General features: G+C 40.8%; 1 protein-coding gene across 1 annotated transcript in view; it reads right to left on the bottom strand.

Moving 5' to 3' along the window:
• The window catches only part of MSRA (methionine sulfoxide reductase A), a gene marked incomplete at both ends in the record, with an annotated part of 305,267 nt that overhangs the window by 135,118 nt on the left and 149,422 nt on the right, over positions 1–20,727 (bottom strand). The gene's annotated exons all lie outside the window — the stretch shown is intronic.

Genomic DNA, 20,727 nt, shown 5'->3' with positions numbered 1-20,727 from the left:
TCTTCCGTTTTTGCCTTCCTGCAGCAGATTTCCCTACAGTGAGGACACAATGGCCCAGTACTCTGCATCTGGCTTACATGGTCCACCTTGCAGATGAAAGAACAGAACAAGATATTTCTCCATGACAGATGGACGATTAAGTGTTTTCCTCTTTCATCTTCATCTCTCACTTTATCTGCAGGAAAGTCAATATCTTTCCCCTGTGGTCATCTAAGAATATTTAGTGAATTCTTCTGCCACTATTGAGGCCTTGTATGTTGATGGCACTTTTCCATTGCTTGCTTCTTGTATATGGCACATAGTACTACAGTTATCTGAGCTTCAATGCAGAAATATGGGTGAACTGTAGAAGTGTGCCATAGCCTGAAGATTAGATTATTTGGTGGCCCCTTTAACTGTGTGAAAACCGTAAGATCTACACATAAGATGACACTGACATTTGCATTTTTTTTTTCTGCACAAAGAAGGCCAGATCATTGGCCAGTTCAAGGATGTTGAGAAACTAAGCGGTTCCACAGAAAGCTACCAAAATGGCAAGAGGCCTACACACACAACGTGAAGCTGAGTCTGTCAAAGAGAACACTAAAGGGAAAGCTAATTCCAACCTAAAATATTTGACAGGAAGTTACAGCGACGATGTAAACAAAATCTTCTTTCTTCAGCAGCAAAAGACAGTATAGCAAGTGGCAACGGCCATAAGCTGCAACCTGGAAGGTCCAAGTTGTACATCAGGAGAACCTTTGTCACCAGGAGAGTTCTGCAGTGAGGCACACTACCCTGTGCACTTCTGTATCCTCCATCCTTGGAGCTTTTCCTGACTTAGCTAGACAAAGCCACAGATGACCTGACTGAGTGCTGAAGATGATACTGCTTCCAATGAGAGTTTGGCGTAAAGACTTTGGCATGCCTCTTCCAACTGGCATTTCTATGATTCTACACCATGACAATAATTATGGTAATAAATTATGGCTAGTTCTCTTCATTCTCCATTTTAAATTTACAGACTTATTCTGGATGAGACAACACAGTTTGAACATACAAAGAAACTTTGGCATCTTAGTTACATTTAGCAGAATTTAAGACTATGCCTATACTAGCAAATTAAACAGTACCAGGGAACATTCTCAGGTATTGGGATTAGATCTCTTCAACTGTAAATTGTTGGAATGGTCATCTCCATGGCATTGGGTCATACTCTAAATGTCTCTCTCCGCCTCCAACACATGTATGTGCATGTATAGATTTGCACATTCATAATTACTGAGCTGGGAAATAAGTAAGGACCACCTGAACCCACCCCAAAAATAGAGTTTAAGTGTGTGAGTGATGGATTCCCTGTACTATAGGTCGTACGAGCTAGCACACACTTTCAGTGCCTATAATGATTATACAATCAGAAATGTGTGTCGGAGGAGGATGCATGGGTATATATACTCACATAAAATTAACCTCTGCTACTTTTTATCTTTTCCTAAGCCTGACAGAAGTCTCGAGTCTACTATGCGCTGGACCAGCTGTTATCATTCACATGAGAGACTCTCCTTTATAAATGCACTGATCTTGTATATCAAATGCAGACTTAAAGAAGGGATTAAAAATTTTTAAAAGAGACTTTCATTTAGCAAGCTTATATTAAAAATTAAAAGATGTTAATAAATACTGTGTCTATAAGCTGGTCTAAATCTATCCAAAATGCCCCACAGTGAAGTCTTACATCAGTTACTATTGAAACATTAAATGCTTTTCTTACAGGCTTACAGCAATCAATTTAACTTTCAGTCATCTTGTACCCATATGTGCTGCTCCTGTTGATGAAATGGCTATTAATAAAGGAATAGATGGCTATGAATTAAAGCAAGCTCTACTTAATCACATTAATCCAGAGTATGTTAAAGGCTTCAATTTTCTAAATAATTTTGGGCTTAATGCCTCCGAGATGGGCAGACTGTTCTATTGATGCAGCATCTGGTCCAATTTAAGCTGCATTGTGAAGGAGGAATTGTTAGGCCCTTGCAAAAATAAGGAAGACTGACAGTTTTAGGGATGCAACCAAAACTGCTACAGCTGAGACAAAAGATACTGCAAGATATTGAAAAAGACCTACAACAATTAAAGGCAGCCCACTGCTCTGCAAATGCAACTCTACTGTTCAGTGAATTGTATATGATTAACTTACTCTTACTGATGGGATGAGTACTCCATACACTTAACCATCACTGTATTTTCCAGTCATTGAACATCCAACAGCTGCTGCTGTGAAATATGTTCACTTACCCATTACATTGCGTTACCAATTAGAGAGGAATTATTTAAAAGGGAATGGCACAACCACTAACACTATCCTTGCATAAGCAGTAATTTCTGACTTCAGGTTTTTTTTTTCCCCAAGGGTTTTTTTTATTATTATTTTGGTTCTGTCAAGGTAGTAGTTTTACAATGAAATAAGATTTACCTTGGCTTGTAGCACTGAAATACTGTTGCATTCAATTAAGGAGATAAAGAAAAAGTGTTTTAAATACTTCTGGGGGAAAAAATTCATAGAAGAATTAGGCTTTTTTAGAGCATTTCTGCATGAGAAAGATTTTTTAAAATCCAATCTTCATAGAAGGTCTTCAGTGAAGGAGACAGTATACACTGGGGAAAAAATCACCTTTGCTATTAATTTTTCATTATATTTAACATGTCAAATTTACAAAAGTCTTGTCAGGGCAGGTCTTTTTGTCAGTAACTCCATTATAAGTGAAAACGGTAACTCCAGTGAATTTAGTGCATTTGCACAATATATGTAAGTACTGAATGAAGTCACCAAGATGCATTCTGCAGAGCTGTAAAAATCTCTGTCTGAAAGCTTATTTCAATCAAAAGTAATGTCTTCATGAAATATACAGAGCAGGTTTGGGGAACAGACATTGCATGTAGCATGTATTATCACATATAGTAAAATTTGGACGATTATAAAGTGTCCAAAGAAGATCTCATACGACACATTACAGCACCTACTTCTACATCCTACAGGACTAGAAAGGAATCAGATTTTAAAACAGAGATTAGAAATTATGTTTAACATAAAATGTTCAGACACATAGTTCATTTTCATCTGAATATACCTAAATATATCAGTTGATATACCTAAATATATCAAATGAAATTCTCTATGACTACAGGAGATAAAAGAGAACTTCAGATTTCCCCTTGTTACCTATGCTTTCCTCCAACACTCACTACCAGAAAAATCCACATAGCTGTGGATTTCAAAGCACTTTATATGATAAGATGAAGTATTCCCTTTTTTATGAATGAGGACAATAGGCAAGAAGGGCTGAAGGTCATTCAAGTCAGCCTTGGAGCCAGGAATAGAAAGAAATCATCTGAGTCTCAAGGTAACAGCCCAGCTGAGGTGCTCCTCCTTCTTTCTGCAATACATTCTGCGTCAAAGAGCTGCCAGGTAAAGTCCAGCAAAAAAGCTAGTGAGGGGTCTGGAGCACAAGTCTGATCGGAGCGACTGAGGGAACTGGGGGTGTTCAGTCTGGAGAAGAGGAGGCTGAGGGGAGACCTTATCGCTCTCTACAACTACCTGAAAGGGGGTTGTGGTGACGAGGGTGTTGGTCTCTTCTCCCGAGTAACCAGCGATAGGACGAGAGGAAATGGCCTCAAGTTAGGCCAGGGGAGGTTTAGATTGGATATTAGGAAAAATTTCTTCACCGAGAGGGTGGTCAGGCATTGGAACAGGCTGCCCAGGGAGGTGGTGGAGTCATCATCACTGGAAGTGTTCAAAAACGTGTGGATGTGGCGCTTCAGGACATGGTTTAGTGGACAATGTGGCGTTGGGTTAACAGTTGAACTTGATGATCTTGAAGTTCCTTTCCAACCTTAGTGATTCTGTAATTCTGTGATTCTGTGATTCTGTGAAAATAAGAGATGTACATCTCTGGAGAGCATCCTAACTTCCAGGCTAGAGGATATACTCAGGAAGCACTTGTCCTGATGAAGCAAGGCCACTGTGTAGCCACAAATGCAAGATCATAGAATCACAGAATCATACAATCATACAATCATAGAAACATTTAGGTTGGAAAAGACCTTTATGATCATCAAGTCCAACCATTAACCCAGCACTGCCAAGTCCACCACTAAACCATGTCCCTAAGCGCCACATCTACATGTCTTTCAAATACCTCCAGGGATGGGGACTCAACCACTTCTCCGGGCAGCCTGTTCCAAGGTTTGACAACCCTGTCCCGTCGGTGAAGAAATTGTTCCTAATATTCAATCTAAACCTCCCCTGGCACAACCTCTCATCCTATCACTTGTTACTTGGGAGAAGAGATCAACACCCATCTTGCTACAACCTCCTTTCAGGTAGTTGTAGAGAGCAATAGTCTCCCCTCAGCTTCCTTTTCTCCACCCTTGTTCCCTCAGCTGCTCCTCATAAGACTTGTGTTCTAGACCCTTCACCAGCTTCATTGCTCTTCTTTGGATGCCATAAAGATAGACAGGAAGCTTGTTATCTTCTACTGATTAGGGCAGTCTGAGGCAGGGAGGAGGAGAGAAAGAAGAGCATGGCCCTGGAACTTATTCTCATGGCTAACATCTTCTCTTATATACTTTATAATAGTTACATGCCAGATACTCTGTGGGAAGCTAAAATCTGGGACCTCTGCTTTTCCCTGCTCAAGAATATGTTGTTTGCTTCTACACCCACCACATTTCCATTTTGTATCACATGTTGCTGCACATTCAGAAGCAGAAGGAAGAAGAGTTCCCCTCCCCATCCAAAATCTGACCTATTTAATTCATGAAAATTGGATCTTACCTTCTTTGTGCTTTCAAGCTAGGTGCCTAAGTTCAGCTCACAGACTAAGGACACTAGATCCCAGCCTGTAGTTTTTCATTTAATTTTAGCTTAGACTCCTAAATGGATCACAAAGGCAGGCTGGGAGATTGTGGAGAACTCATTACACATTACTCCTGTCTTTGAACATCTTTGAACACCTGCAGAAGGGCTAAACTGTCCCTGAACAGAGAGGAATGAGGCAAGAAATAAAATGAAGCCATTTGTTAAACCAAAATAAATGAAGCAGTGAAAAATAATGGTCTCATCTGCACCGACCACTGGTTCAGGGTCAGTTCTGCTGAAGAGAAGTGCACTGCTAAAACTGAAAGGAGAAGAATGAAATAGAATCCTGACCATTTTCCTCACCATACACAGTCCATTCAGAAAAAAATAATAATGTTACAACAATATTTAGCACTTGTAGCTTCAAAACATTGCACAAACAGGGCCTAATCAATGAAAGTGGAACTTCTTTTTCTAAGACTTGTTTGCTACTTGGTGGCCACTTTTCTCTTTTAGCTTATCTTATTAACACACTGAGACAAATTTCTTCCTGTGAGACAAACTTCTTCCTTTTGATGTAACACCACTGACATCAGAATTATGTCTAGGATCAATTTGGCCCAATTTATTACTTTCCTAATAGATGATATGGGTATTATAATGGTGTTCCACTTGAGTTGGAACAAAGAATTTTCACAGCATTCAGCACACATAATGACATGATTAAACCCTGTATCCTTTCCAGGAAATTTAAAACACTATAATTATAACACAAAAATGAAAAAAAAAAAAGACAGAAAAAAAAGAAGTAAACAATGTGTAATCATGGTAGTTGATGATAATGCAAACTTTCAGTTTAGTACATAGTACTGTCACCTTTACAGGATGAATAAAGGAAAGTTATGCCAGAACAAATTATGACCTGCTTAATAACACAGACTGTAAAGCCACCTTTAAACCAGAGTCTCCTTTTGGGGAGGAATGTATCCTTTCATATTGGTGAGGCCAAAAACTCAAGGCTAAGCAGACATATTTTAGAGAGATAAACAAATCCTAACTTAAAGCTTTGCAGTGATGGCAAATTTTTAGCTCGTTTTGGAATTTCTTCTAACCTTTATTAGGCAGGTGCATCTCAGTCAAGGCTGCCAGCTATAATACATGTTTTAGCCTCAATGCATATTTCTGCTGTTTAGCTGGCTCCTAAGATGAACAGAATGGTTACTCAACTTGCAGAGAAGCAAGATTAAACAATTGCTAAAGTTCCTTGCAGCAATTTGACACACGAGTACCTGTAAGTACTCGAAGGGATCTCCATTTCCTCTGTCTCTAGAAGGACTGAACCTGAAAGGAGGCACAAGAAAGGCAGAAGTGTTATGACAGAGCCGTGAAGAGCTCAAGAATGCCCATGGGCCATGAAGGCTTTCTCCCCAGACAACTCTTCAGAGAGTACCGTAACTTGCCTAATGTGCATAACTACTCCCTGCTCCCAGAAGCCTCCAACTTGCTGAAAGGTTTCTGCCATGTCCATCTAGTTGCTCCTGAGAAGTTTCTAAACTGAACATAGGCATAGACTACCATCCCTTTAACACAAATGTGTTGAGTATCACCCATTAAGTTTATAGTTGTTCCTTTGACTTCTTCAGATTGAAATGCTACTACCTAACGACAGCGAAAGCCACACCTCTGCTGGGACACCACACACTCTCAGTGAGCTGAAATCATGCTGTTGGTGACAGAAGCCCTCTTCTCCCTACCTCTCCCAGTGGTGCAACAACAGATGCTACCAAATGCTCTAGTACTAGGTAACAGGACTGCAGCTCTATTTTTCATGGCTGACGAGATTCTTGAGAAGAAGGACAGTCACAGTCTGCATCATGCTCCAGTTTAAAACCCAGTAACAGCCTGGGAACGCAAGGACAGCATAGTTGAAACTGTTTTCTGGTCATTTACTTTCTACTCAAAAACAGGCAGTGGCATGTACGTACTAGTATGCTGAGATGATGGCTTATCATATTAATTAAAATTCTCTTATAGTTGCTTTTGATTTCTCCAACTGTCTCCAGCAATCTATTGTCCTTTCTCTTAGTCTTATATGGTATGCTTTGGGAGGAAAGGACCTTTTTTTTTGTGTGTGTGCTTTACCCAGCAAGGTCATAGTCCATGCCAAGTCTAGCATTCAAAACATTAATGACACTTTTTTAGTATTTTTGTTCTACTGCTGTACTATTTTAGCAGAAAGCAAACTGTATAGACTTTATGGAAATGTGACATTAGAACAGAATCACTCGAAGGCATTTCAGCTACAATTAACATTTTTCACTCCTCAGAAAGAAAATAAAAATAGTTTCTAATTGAATCGCTTCACTGCATAAACACTGGATAAAACCAAGTGGGGAACTAGTAGACAAAAAATAAAGCCAGTCACATGTTGGGGTTGTGGTTTTTTTCCAGGCAGATTTGATCTGTGTGTTAGCACTGTGGGCACATGTGTATGCTGCCACAATATATTTTTGCACTCAGTAATAGGTACAGAAATGTCTCCAGGTATGCACCACATGCAAAGATGAGGAGGCAAAGCTGGTAATTCCTTCTTGCTTCTTGCCAGCCAGAGCACTCCCAGGATCCATGGGTTTAAAGGGATGGTTGTGAATGTCAGGATAGACAATACACCTCCAAAAAAATCAAAAACAAGAGTAGGGCAGTCCAAAGGCTCCACTGAGTTTCTCAGTGCAAAATATTTGCTAGTAAATACAACAGGCCTAGGATTACTTTCTGGCTGTATGGACAATTTCACAACAGAACTCACCTTGCAAGCAAAATTTTTATCTTCCAGACAGGGGTTGTCCATCCACATTGCTTATTGGGTTTGAGTATCTGTACCATATTAACCATCAGCTGTGTTCTAGGAATGGTCCAGGATAGGCTACTGGCCTGGCTACAACCATGTCAGGCTCCAAGCAATCCAGCAGTATGACTGATAATACAGCCATGCCCAAATCCGTGCCCTGTTTGGTTTACTGCCATAGATACAGCCTGTGTGTTGCCATGACAAGTCTTCTGGGGATGTCACTAGTGTTGATAACAAAGAAGCTTCTTTAGAAGCCAATGAGGAGGCATCCTTTCAGGAGACCCTACTGATTTTTTTAAGAGTATCTGCTGCTCCAGGTGGACTCTATCAGAGGCAGGCAGCTTCTCCTCCATTTGAAGTACAGATACCTTAGACTGGCCACTTTGTCCGTATCAACAGGCTGAAGAGATCTCATTGATGTGGAAATGAGATATGCTCTTAGTATTGTTGGTGGTCACAGTTCACATACAATTTGAATCCCATGTAGATGAATGACAGCAACTGTTATAACTATGGGGTAAGAAAAAACACCTCTTACTGGTAGCATTGTGTGTGAAGCACACCAGGGAGGTTGATGCCATATGATGTGCAACCATGAAGAAAAATCTCCTTCCCGGTGCCAAAGTGAAAGCCTCCAAAGATGTATTACAGAAGTGTCTCAAAGTAGCAACCATTCAGAAGAAAACAAAAAAAAAGTTGTATTTTCAGATCTCCTATGAGAGATTTTTTCCCTATTACCTTGGGTTTTTTCCATTTCTCAGCTTACCTGTTGCTTCGAGCTCTACTGATGGTATAGAGATACAGCACATCGCTATGGAATACCGGTTAATAAGGCAGAGTGTCAGTAAAGCAAATGAAGCTCTTTTCACTTATTCCTCAGAATAAATACTTCATTCCCAGACATACTGATACCTAGCTGCCACGAAATAACCTTTAGCAAAACATCATTTAACTATAGCAAGTTTTCTTTGAAACTTCCTGCACAGGTTCAGCACTAGAGTTAATGAAACCGCAGCTCCCCCTCATATCTGCGAATGCCAGAAAAAAAATCATATTAAAGAAATGGATAAACAAATTAATACAGAAAAGGTCATCAGTGATTATTAAACACTAAATCACTAATACCTGGAAGCTGTGAGGTATATGAAGACAGAACTCATGCTAACTTTTGCTCAAGTAGATTGTTAGATTAAATTCATCCTTCGTGTGAGACCACGTAGCAGTTATATTTCAACTAGTCAAAAACTTTCCCTTTATTTTCTCCCTTTTTTGAGATTGTATATCCCAGAAATTTTCAGAAAATTAGCTTAAATAACAAGGGGATTTGGTTCCTGAGTGAAGACCCAAATAAATCTTTGAGTGACCCAGTTCTGGGTTAGCAATGGCTAACATATTTCATTAAATCAATCTTAGATCCTGAGGTCAAGAAAAGAGTAATGCACCCTCCCTCCTGTAAACGCTTGTCGGAACAGACAACGTCCCACACAGGAAGACACAATTTTTGTAAAGGAACTTGAAGACAATGAACAAAAAGCAGATGTATCAATTTGTATTGTACTGTATCAATTGTATCTCAGTTATCCTTTGTCAGAAGTACCTTGTGTGGCTTGTGGATTATCCCTTGAACTCTGGTGGTAAAGATCTCTGCTGCAGTGTTAAACAGATCACAGAATCACAGAATCACAGAATGGTAGGGCTTGGAAGGGACCTCTGAAGATCATCTGGTCCAACTCCCCTGCCAAGGCAGGATCACCTAGGGAATCTAGCTGAGTGCTTCACCAAATCAGTTATGAGTGGTGTTCCACCCTGTTACTGTGGGGATGTTTCCTACTGATGGAAATGGCAGATTTTCTATCACTTTGGGTATTTAAATAAAAATTGGATAATAGTCTTTCCAGTAGCTTGTGCTTCGTAGCTTACTACTGGGATTACAGTAGTACCTAGGGCATCCAAACTGACAGCATACAAACATGAAGTGATGAAGCCCACTTAGCAATAGGTTTGGATACTTCATGCAGAAATTTGTAGATGGCATCCTATACTTTCTCTTACACCAGAATTGTGATTCAATCATCATTTACAGCCTACTGTAGCTTTACAATCTCTGCCTTTTTTTAGTGCACCAAAGCATTTGAAAGATTTTTGTCTCTTCTAAAAGGAATATACCTACAATGAATGTACTCAAGTTCTAGCCCACAGCAAATCATCATTGATTAAATTGAAAGATGACTTCCCTGAAGGATCCTTCATTTCTTGGCTTTACCAAGATAAATCAGGACTCCTCAGACAAACTGCTTGATCTCTCTTAGAAAATATTTCTTGCTGTGCACAGTTTTAATCTCTTACTATTTTATGAGTCTTTCTCCCCCAAAATGCACCCTGCGGTGGTGGGCCAAAAAATTTTGCATTGTTGAGAGTTTCATTTAATGGATGCCACTGTAGAATTGTGGAATGTGGGATGTTGTCTTTTCATAATAAAATATTTTTATTTTTATTTTAGTTCAAGACGAAGTGCCATTCTAAAATATGGTTTCATTACCTTAATCCTTCCTAAAAAAATAGGAACAATTTAAAACAAAAACAGTGTTCTACTTGGTCCCAATTTCTTAATTTCTTTGGTTTTTCTATTAGTCAAAACTCATCAGGAAAAAAAAAAATTTAATTGTCCCAAGTATTATTTCTATTTATTTTTTTCAGTGTAACCAGCTAACTGAAAACAAGCTATTTCCCTAGCTACTGTCTTGTCTTTGTAAGTCTCTCAATCAGTAGTACAGTGCAGTTGCCTACTACTATGTGTCATAATCCCAAAGGGATTTGTGTGACCTTTCTTAATTTTTGTGAGCAATTCCATGAACTCCCTTGAGCTCTGGCTTTCCCAAAATCCTTCTCAAAGCATCCTTTACTCTGTTGTTACTTCAGGTCAAATGCGGAAACTGTTGCTGCAGCGCGCTACAGCCATGAGGGCCCCAAAGGCTTTGGGTATAATTAGGTATTTTCATCATTCATCCAAGACATAGAAACTATGCAGGTGACTTGTAGAATTATTCAAAATCTTAATCATCTTGGTGAGACAGTATTCAATTTACAAACTTTTATATGCCAGCATAGCAACATATTCCATAAAGGGAGTAAGTCAAAATGGGCTATGTTTACACATAGTAATTTCAGTACTCTCACAATTTTCAGAAAAATATATCCTTAGAAATATCCATATCATGTTCCAAAGCATTTCAGTTATGTGCCACGAAAGGAATGTAGGTTTCAGTTGCGGGAATAAGCAATAGGAGCAGCAAAATAACACAAACACACCACAGTAAACAAGAAATACAGGGAAAACGCAAACATAGTCTACCATCTGCTTTACTCCCAGAGCAACGCTCTCCCAATAGCTGTAGCTTCGCTCTGGTTTCTTCCATTTCCAATCTCTACCCTTCATGACATTATTTCGCTTGTTGTTTTTGACTTGTAGCATCAGTTTGAGCATGACACTTCAAATATTACATACCAAGAAGAGTTCTCATGGACATGTATAGCCATAGGTGACCTCAATGGAGTTACGACCTGTAGTAATCACTCCTTCTGGGAGGACACCTTGAGTACATTGGCCTTGCTTGGTTTTTTTCTTTTCAAGTGTCTCCATAGCAAAAACAAAGTGTAAGAAAGCCTCAGCAGCCATAACAACAACAGTGAGCTCTTTGGTAACATCATCTTTTTTACAAATACACAATGTTCCCATGCCTAAAATGAGAAGCAGCTTCCTGCTGCATCTTCTTCTGTTTTCAGGCACAGTGACATGGTGAACGTCACAGCCTAATCCTGCACAGAGTCTCTTCTGAAAATGAAGGTCCTTTGGGAACTTAGTGTAGGCACCAGGTCAGAAGATTTTGTCTTTGACGTGTTCTGTAATGGCTCTTTCAACCTCTGGGGCTATCACATTTTCATCTTATATATATCTTTAATAAAACCGGGAGATGGGAAAGATGGAAACAACTCATCATAGCGGAATACAATTCAAATAAAGTTGTTAATACTAAATAATATATTTAGTATTTATATTGCTACTATTACTTAAGCCTGTGATTATGGGCAATGCTGAAATAAATACATAAAAGGAACAGAGGATAGCAGAGAGGCTATTAGGATTTAAATTTTCCACAAGCAACAAGCAGGTACCTAAATAATAAATATCAGTTTAATTCTTTCAAGCCTGACTTGGCCAAGATATTAACTCTGAGAAGTCAAATCCTGAAATGAAAATGTAAACTTAACTTTGATTAAAGATACAGCAGAACTCCCTAAGCAGAGCAGCTACTATCCCTCAAGGACAAGGAGCTTTTTGTGTTTCAGACAATGGTTGGTAAAAATATTTATTCTGCCTTTTATTTTTAGACTATGAGTCTACAGAACACATTCCTGTATCCTGGTATACTAAGGTATAATGAAGTTTTCTTGGTCAACAAGAAGCTCTTCTTTTGAAAAAGAACATGTCAGTCATGGCAACATAGACAATTTTCTAGGTAGAACTGCAATATAGCAGGTCACTGAAATTCAATGCATCTGTTATATTTCTTGTTGCCAGGTTTTAACATTGCAGCAGCATCTGCTATCACCTTTCCACATGATTTTTTGAAGTGAAATCAGTACATTCATTTTATTTCATGACTTAGCAATTCCATCAAGGACAAGTTGTAGCTTATAGGGTTATATCAAGATTTTATCTAGGAAGATCCTAGGACTATAGTCAATCACAATTAAAGAGAAACAATTTATTCTAACTCTGGCCTAGTTAGGAAAAATTACGTATCTTCTACAAAATCCTGTTCATCAATTGCTACAAAAATAAAATATACAAAACACTAAAACAGTACATGACATTAACTTTGATAAATACAGTATTTTGTACTTTGATTGGCTGACCTTTCCTTCCTTCCTTACAGATGAACTAGGCAAACAAAAGGGGAGAGGTGGAGCAATTAGCCAATCGTATCAAGGCACATTGTACAGATCAAGGGCATGGTGAAGACTAATATTCTTCACAGAATCTATAAGTCATTAAAATTCCTATATCCTGTTCTTATAAGGAAAAAAAGAACAGACAAAGGCACAACAGGAATCTTCTCTTGACAGTGATTTAATACTAAAAGAAAAAGTTCTGAGCCGTTCTCATTACTGCTTGGAAAGTTTAATCTTATGGACTCAGTTTCTGTTCATGAAAAACTTCAGATCCCTTTATAAGCTACAGGAAGTGAAGGGAGTATTTGTAGTTTAATTATACATTTAACTATTTTGGAGAGTCAGACCCACTTTGGAATAGTGTTGTGATGTCTAAATGAAGGGCTTTTCAAGTACTATAAGGCACTGTCTCAACATACTGATAGTTTGTCATAGGACATTCACCGGTATTTTGTAAAGAATGGGAAATCTGAGAAGGAAAGAAATATTTTCCCGTATCACATTTCCTCTATATTGCTATTAATAACTTGTGGAAAATGCTAGTCAGATTTTCTCTTGTTGGCTTTAATGATCATGTTGTTTATGCATAAGTATGTCAAATACACCCCACATCATGGAGTCAAACCCTCTGCACATACTTCCATTCTTAAAGCAAAAACATGCTAATCATCAACCTGTTGTGGACTTTACTGGTTGTCTTGCCCTGTCTTTCAAGTCTAACTAAGATGAAGTAGAGATGGAATTAACTTTGAAAATCACCAAGTGACCAAAGGGATAGGAGGTAACAGAGCAAGAAATTAATTTTTCCTTTCTCCATGCTCTTCCATCAGCTATTTAGAAGTCTTCTGGCTGACCTTTGGAAGCCTCGACATTTTAAGGATAACTGGAACTCCTACATACAAGAATCAGTCAAAAGACTAATTGGCATGCAAGCAGAAATACTATGCTCAGAAAAAACATGGGTTTGCTGCACAGGAAATGTGAAACAACTTCCAATCAACTATTTTATGTAACTCAACACAGAAACAAAGTCCATGTGGCAACTTTTATATTGCATTGTTAATTATTAAGAAATGTGACTTGTGTATACAAGAGAATATGCTTCAGAAAGGTACTGAAAATTGACTACATTATAAATTGGTTTAACTAACTAAATGTACTGTTATGTTCACTAAGTCTTCTAACTAAGATTGAATCATAAACAGGCATATTAATCTATTTTTCTTGCATTATAGTCACTGAAGATAAACAAAGAAAAAACAAAACAAAACAAATTAAAATGACCTCCTTAGATGTTAACAGCTTGAACCATAAGCCTATAACCGGCCCTGTTTTTAAGAAAATCGTTAGCTGCATATTTTATGTGGTAATTGTACATAACCGGTTTATGAATAACAACAGCAGAATTCTTCCCTTCTGATTTCAGTGCCACTTGAGCTATGCAGATTTCAAAAACCTTATGAATATACAGATAAACAGAATTGTTCTGAACATCTGTAAGCAAAATATGAAGAGATGTTTCATACTGAATTAACATCCTGGGTTGTCTAATGCTGGCCAAAAATGATGTATTTATGTATCAGGATAATACACTGAAAATAGCTCAAAATCCTTCATGCACTACAGAATGCCTTTTCAGATTTTCATCTGCATGGTCGCCACCAGAAAATGTAAAAATAATTTTCCAGCACTGTATTTCCACCACAGTGACAGTGGTGAAACCCTGGCCCAGGTTGCCCAGAGAGGTGGTCAATGCCCCATCCTTGGAAACATCCCAGGTCAGGTTGGACAGGGCTCTGAGCAACTTGCTCTAGTTGAAGATGTCCCTGCTCACTGCAGGGGGTTAGACTAGATGGCCTCTCATGGTCCCTTCCCACCCAAACCCTTCTGTGATTCTATGATTCTGTGAAAGATGTCCTTGCCCGCACCAGGCGGGTTTAGAACTAGAAGATCTTTAAACATCCCTTCCAACCTAAATCATTCTATGATCTTATGATTCTAAGACTTGTAACATGCATGGATCAGACAGATAGATGCATGATGAAAACCACGCATGCATCCAAGAACAAGAGATTGGAAAATCTTATACCTCAGCAGGCACACAGTCCCCTGCCTCCACATCATGCAGGCAGCACACATGCACATAAATCAACAGTGCATGGCCCATATCCTTAGCTCCAGATAGAAGTATAGATAGTGAAGATACATATATACATCTTAGATTTTAATTAGTTGTTCGCATATAGGCATCCAGTTACTTGTGAGATGTCCAAAGGCAGCTGCAGCATCCATGAAAAACTGTCAGATGTGACTATAGCATGCCACATGGGATATTCTCGGATACATCAAATGGCATGAAACCCTACATTTAGGCAACTGAATAAAAAAAAAAAGGCCGTTCATTGATATGTTTTGAGTGACCTTAGCATGGGGAAAAGAGTAAATCCACACCATATTCTCTGAGGTCTAGCTGACAATGTGCTTTTGGAAAAAGTGCTAAATGTTTCATCCAAAGAATTGTTGCTTTTTTTTCTTCAGAGCAGAGTGCCAGGAAAGTGTTGGACTAAAATAACTTTCCTGCACAGATTCTCAGGACTGCATGGGCTGAAAGCAATGCTCAAAGATTTGCCAAGTGAATACTGTTTAGACGGCCCTGATGTCATCCTAGAGCTGAATTTAGAGGACATGACTGTTAAGTGTTCACCATAGATATGTTCTTGCCAGAACAGATGAATAAGAAAGTGGCAATCACACAGTGTACAACTGAAGTCTAGTATTTCATAAGAAATGTTCTTCCCAGTTGTCGTGGTTTAGCCCCAGCCAGCAACTAAGCACCATGCAGCAGCTCACCTCCCTCCCACACAGTGGGACAGGGGAGAGAATCGGAAGAGTAAAAGTGTGAAAACTCATGGTTTGAGATAAAGACAGTTTAATAGGTAAAGCAAAAGCCTCACACGCAAGCAGAGCAAAAAAAGGAATTCATTCACTATTCCCCATCAGCGGCCAGGTGTTCAGCCATCTCCAGGGAAGCAGGGCTCCATCTTCCATAATGATTTCTTGGGAAGACAGACGCCATAAGTCCCCGTGTGTCCCCACTCCCTCCTTCTTCTTCATCCCAGCTTTATATATCGAGCATGATGTCATGTGGTATAGAATATCCCTTTGGCCAGCCCGGGTCAGCTGTCCTGGCTGTGTCCCCTCCCAGCTTCCCGTGCACCGCCAGCCTTCTCGCTGGCAGCCCAGCATGAAAAGCCGGACAGTCCTTGACTGCTGAGCAATCACTAGTGAAAACATCAGTACATTATCAACATTCTTTTCATCCCAAATCCAAAACACAGCCTCACACTACCTTCTATGGTGAAAATTAACTCTGTCCCAGCTGAAACCAGGACACCAATGAAAACTATGGCAACTGGAAGCAGCCAGCTGGCAATATCTTAGGGGAGCTTGTGAGAGCTCTCTTTAAAGAGACTTTTAAAAAGTATGTTCAAAGATGAAAAAAATCTGCCAACAAAAATCAGAATATAATCAGAAGAAAATAGGGCTAAAGGAAGCTAAGTAGGAAAAAAAAAATAGCATGCAGAAAACAGTAAATTCTCCAATTCAGCTCATCTGCACAAGTAGGAAGAGAAATGTGTAGCACAGACATATCCCATTTATGTTCACACAGACAAGCCTATGAAATATGTGTGTATGCTTCTGGATATCTCTAAGAAAAAAATCCTCCAGTGTCCAGCATCTGGAGGCATATAAACATCCATAATACAAATGCGTATAAAACCAAGCACTGGGAAAATAAACTCAATTGTGTTTTTGCACTACAAAAATCTAAGCAAAAAAAAAACTATCGAGAAATAAACTTCAAAGATTTTTCCCATTTCTTTATTCCAGGACTCCTATTATTTAATTACCATTTTATTTTTGTTCACTATTGATAAAATACCACACACAAAGTAGCTAAAAAAAGCTTTCAAATGTTCTCAACCAAACCCAAAGCTCACAGTACTATGGAGCTATTCTGAAATATAAAACCAGCCTATACTGCACAGAATTAAAAGAGATGGTACCTTTTTTCTACTACTTTGGTTACAACATTTTGTCCTGTGTTCACATCTCCCCTTGGCCAACAGCCAGCACTCAGTATCTTTGGAGAAATGCTCAACAGTCCATCATAACTCTCCTCAGTGTATTGGAACCACAAGTGCGTTGGGAAAGAGGAGTTGTGCTGCACCTCCCTATTCTATATAAATAATCTAATTATTTAATACCCAGGCCATTAAACAGAGTGGACAATAATTACCAGATAGGTCTTGGACCATATATGCTTATAAAAATTACAGATAGTGCAGGCAAATGATGAAAGTACAAAATAAAAGAGTACAAAAGTATTAGGAAATAATGGAGCATTTGGATAATAAGACAGGCATCACTGATCTTTCCATAGATTCTCATTGCTACATTTTACAGGAATTCTGGGTATCTATGCATCAGTTAATGCTAAAGGCATGGTGTCCTTTTTTTTGTTCTAGATATTTTTACGTTTCTACGCTATACGTTTGCACTCAGGAGCATGCCTACTGCTACACGTTCCCACCGGAAATTCTCCCTAATCTATATGTTTTCTTTAGCATTTATAAGGCAATTTCTTATTAGGGTTCAGTATTACCTACAAAATATCACCTTAAAACATATCTTTTCACATTTTTTACTATTTCCAGAAGTTTCTGATTTTTCAGGTGCCTTGCAGCACTTCTCCACTGTTGCTAGTGTCCATTATTTGTTTGTGCCACTGAACTTTTTACACTCTTTCTATCAGGCCTATGTGACAGATTGTCAGTGAGAACAGTATAGCAACTTCAGCATTCGGCATAAAAAGTGTTAACAAGAAAATAAACCAAAAGAAAACCTACAAGCTGTTCTCCAACAGCGAGTATAGGAGAGCAAGAATTTGCTTTAACAGCAACATTAGTCAGTTGGCTGCCAGTGGTTCTCTGTTTTAGATCACAGAAAGAAATGGTATTGGGTTATCAGTACTGTAGAAGGATTAGTATAAGAGTGCAATGAAAAATAAATGCAAGTGTTTGGCATGGAAATGATAGGATACTGTGCATTGAGCTCTATCAAGGTGCTGGAGCGTGTCCAAAGAAGAGCAATGAAGCTTGTGAAGGGTCTAGTGGACAAGTCTTAGGAGGAGCAGCTGAGGGAACTGGAATTGTTTAGTCTGGAGAAAAGGAGGTTCAGGGGAGACCTTATTGCTCTCTACAACTACCTGAAAGGGGGTTGTAGCAAAGGGGTCTCTTCTCCCAAGTAACAAGTGACAGGATGAGAGGAAACCACGGGTTTTGACCATGGGGCGGTTTACACAGCACTGGGCCTCCTTGCAGCAGATGGAGTGCAACTGACTCCAAGGGGCAAAAGGATTCTTGCTCATGAGCTGGCAGGCCTCATTGAGAGGACTTTAAACTAGATTTGAAGGGGGAAGGGGATAAAACCAGGCTCACTAGAGTTGAGCCTAGGGGTAACGTGCCAGAGTTGAAATCAATAGCCCAGTTCAGGTGCATCTACACCAATGCACACAGCATGGGCACCAAATAGGAGGAGCTGGAAGCCATTGTGCAGCAGGACAGCTATGATGTAGTTGCCATCACAGAAACATGGTGGGATGCTTCTCATGACTGGAGTGCTGCAATGGATGGCTATAAGCTCTTTCGAAGGGATAGGCAGGGAAGGAGAGGTGGTGGGGTGGCTCTGTATGTTAAGGAGTGTTTTGACTGCATAGAAATCAATGATTGTGAAGACCAAGTAGAGATGCTTATGGGTAAGGATGAGGGGGAAGGCCAATGAGGCAGATATCTTGCTGGGAGTCTGTTACAGGCCACCCAACCAGGATGAAGAGACAGATGAGACATTCTATAAGCGACTGGCAGAAGTCTCGCATTCGCTGGCCCTTGTTCTTGTGGGGGACTTCAACCTACCGGACATCTGCTGGAAGTATAACACGGCAGAGAGGAAACAATCTGGGAGGTTCCTGGAGTGTGTGGAGGAGAACTTCCTGACACAGCTCGTGAGTGAGCCCACCAGGGGAGGTGCCCTGCTGGACCTGCTGTTTACAAACAGACAAGGACTGGTGAGAGATGTGGTGGTCGGAGGCCATCTTGGGCTTACCTATCACGACATGATAGAATTCTCAATTGTGAGCAAACTAAGGAGAGGGGTCAGCAAAACTGCTACCATGGACTTCCAGAGGGCAGACTTTGGCCTGTTCAGGTCACTGGTTGAGAGAGTCCCTTGGGAGACAGTCCTGAAGGACAAAGGGGTCCAGGAAGGCTGGACAGTCTTCAAGAAGGAAATCTTAAAGGCGCAGGAGCAGGCGGTCCCCATGTGCTGTAAGAAGAGCTGGCGGGGAAGGCGACCGGCCTGGCTGAACAGGGAGATTTTGCTGGGACTCAGGGAAAAGAGGAGAGTTTATCACCTCTGGAAGAAGGGGCAGGCAACTCACGAAGAGTACAAGGATCTCGTTAGGTCAAGCAGGGACAAAATTAGAAAGGCAAAAGCCCAGCTAGAGCTCAGTCTGGCCACAGTCGTAAAGGATAATAAAAAATGTTTTTACAAATGTATTAACAACAAAAAGAGAGGCAAGGAGAATCTCCATCCCCTACTGGATATGGCGGGGAACATCATCTCCAAGGACGAGGACAAGGCTGAGGTACTTAATGCCTTCTTTGCCTCAGTCTTTAATAGCCAGTCCAGGTATCCACAGGGTATTCAGCCCCCTGAGCTGGAAGATGGGGATGGAGAGCACAATAGACTCCTCGTAATCCAGGAGGAAGCAGTTAAGGACATGTTAAACCACCTGGACACCCACAAGTCTATGGGGCCTGATGGGATCCACCCGAGAGTACCGAGAGAGCTGGCGGAGGAGCTTGCCAAGCCACTCTCCATCATTTATCAGCAGTCCTGGTTAACAGGGGAGGTCCCAGAAGACTGGAGGCTTGCCAATGTGACGCCCGTCTACAAGAAAGGCCAGAAGGAAGATCCTGGGAACTACAGGCCTGTCAGCCTGACCTCTGTACCGGGGAAGATTATGGAGCGGTTGGTCTTGAGAGTGCTCACAGGGCATCTGCAGGACAACCAAGGGATCAGGCCCAGCCAGCATGGGTTCATGAAAGGCAGGTCCTGCTTGACCAACCTCATCTCCTTCTAGGACCAGGTGACCCGCCTAGTGGATGAGGGAAAGGCTGTGGACGTTGTCTACCTGGAATTTAGTAAAGCATTTGACAGCGTCTCCCACAGCATTCTCCTGGAGAAACGGGCAGCTCATGGCTTAGACAGGTTTACTCTTCGCTGGGTGAGGAACTGGCTGGATGGCCGAGCCCAGAGAGTTGTGGTGAACGGCGTTAAATCCGGCTGGCGGCCGGTCACAAGCGGTGTTCCCCAGGGCTCGGTTCTGGGGCCGGTCTTGTTCAATATCTTTATTGATGATCTGGATGAGGGGATCGAATGCTCCCTCAGTAAGTTTGCAGATGACACCAAGCTGGGTGGGAGTGTTGATCTGCTGGAGGGTAGGAGGGCTCTGCAGAGGGATCTGGACAGGCTGGATCGATGGGCAGAGGTCAACTGTATGAGGTTTAATAAGGCCAAGTGCAGGGTCCTGCACTTCGGCCACAACAACCCCATGCAACGCTCCAGGCTTGGGGAGGAGTGGCTGGAGAGCTGCCCAGCGGAAAGGGACCTGGGGGTGCTGGTTGACAGCCGGCTGAACATTAGCCGGCAGTGTGCCCAGGTGGCCAAGAAGGCCAACAGCATCCTGGCCTGTATCAGGAATAGTGTGGCCAGCAGGAGCAGGGCAGGGATCGTGCCCCTGTACTCGGCACTGGTGAGGCCGCACCTTGAATCCTGTGTTCAGTTTTGGGCCCCTCACTACAAGAAGGATGTTGAGGTGTTGGAGCGTGTCCAGAGGAGGGCAACGAAGCTGGTGAGGGGTCTGGAGCACATGTCTTATGAGGAGCGGCTGAGGGAACTGGGGGTTTTCAGTCTGGAGAAGAGGAGGCTGAGGGGAGACCTTATCGCTCTCTACAACTACCTGAAA

This window comes from Phaethon aethereus, assembly GCF_964289735.1.
Source record: "Phaethon aethereus genome assembly, chromosome: 3".
Lineage (NCBI taxonomy): Eukaryota > Metazoa > Chordata > Aves > Phaethontiformes > Phaethontidae > Phaethon > Phaethon aethereus.
The sequence above is the reverse complement of the archived record's forward strand: the minus strand, read 5'-3'. Positions and strand labels throughout refer to the sequence as shown.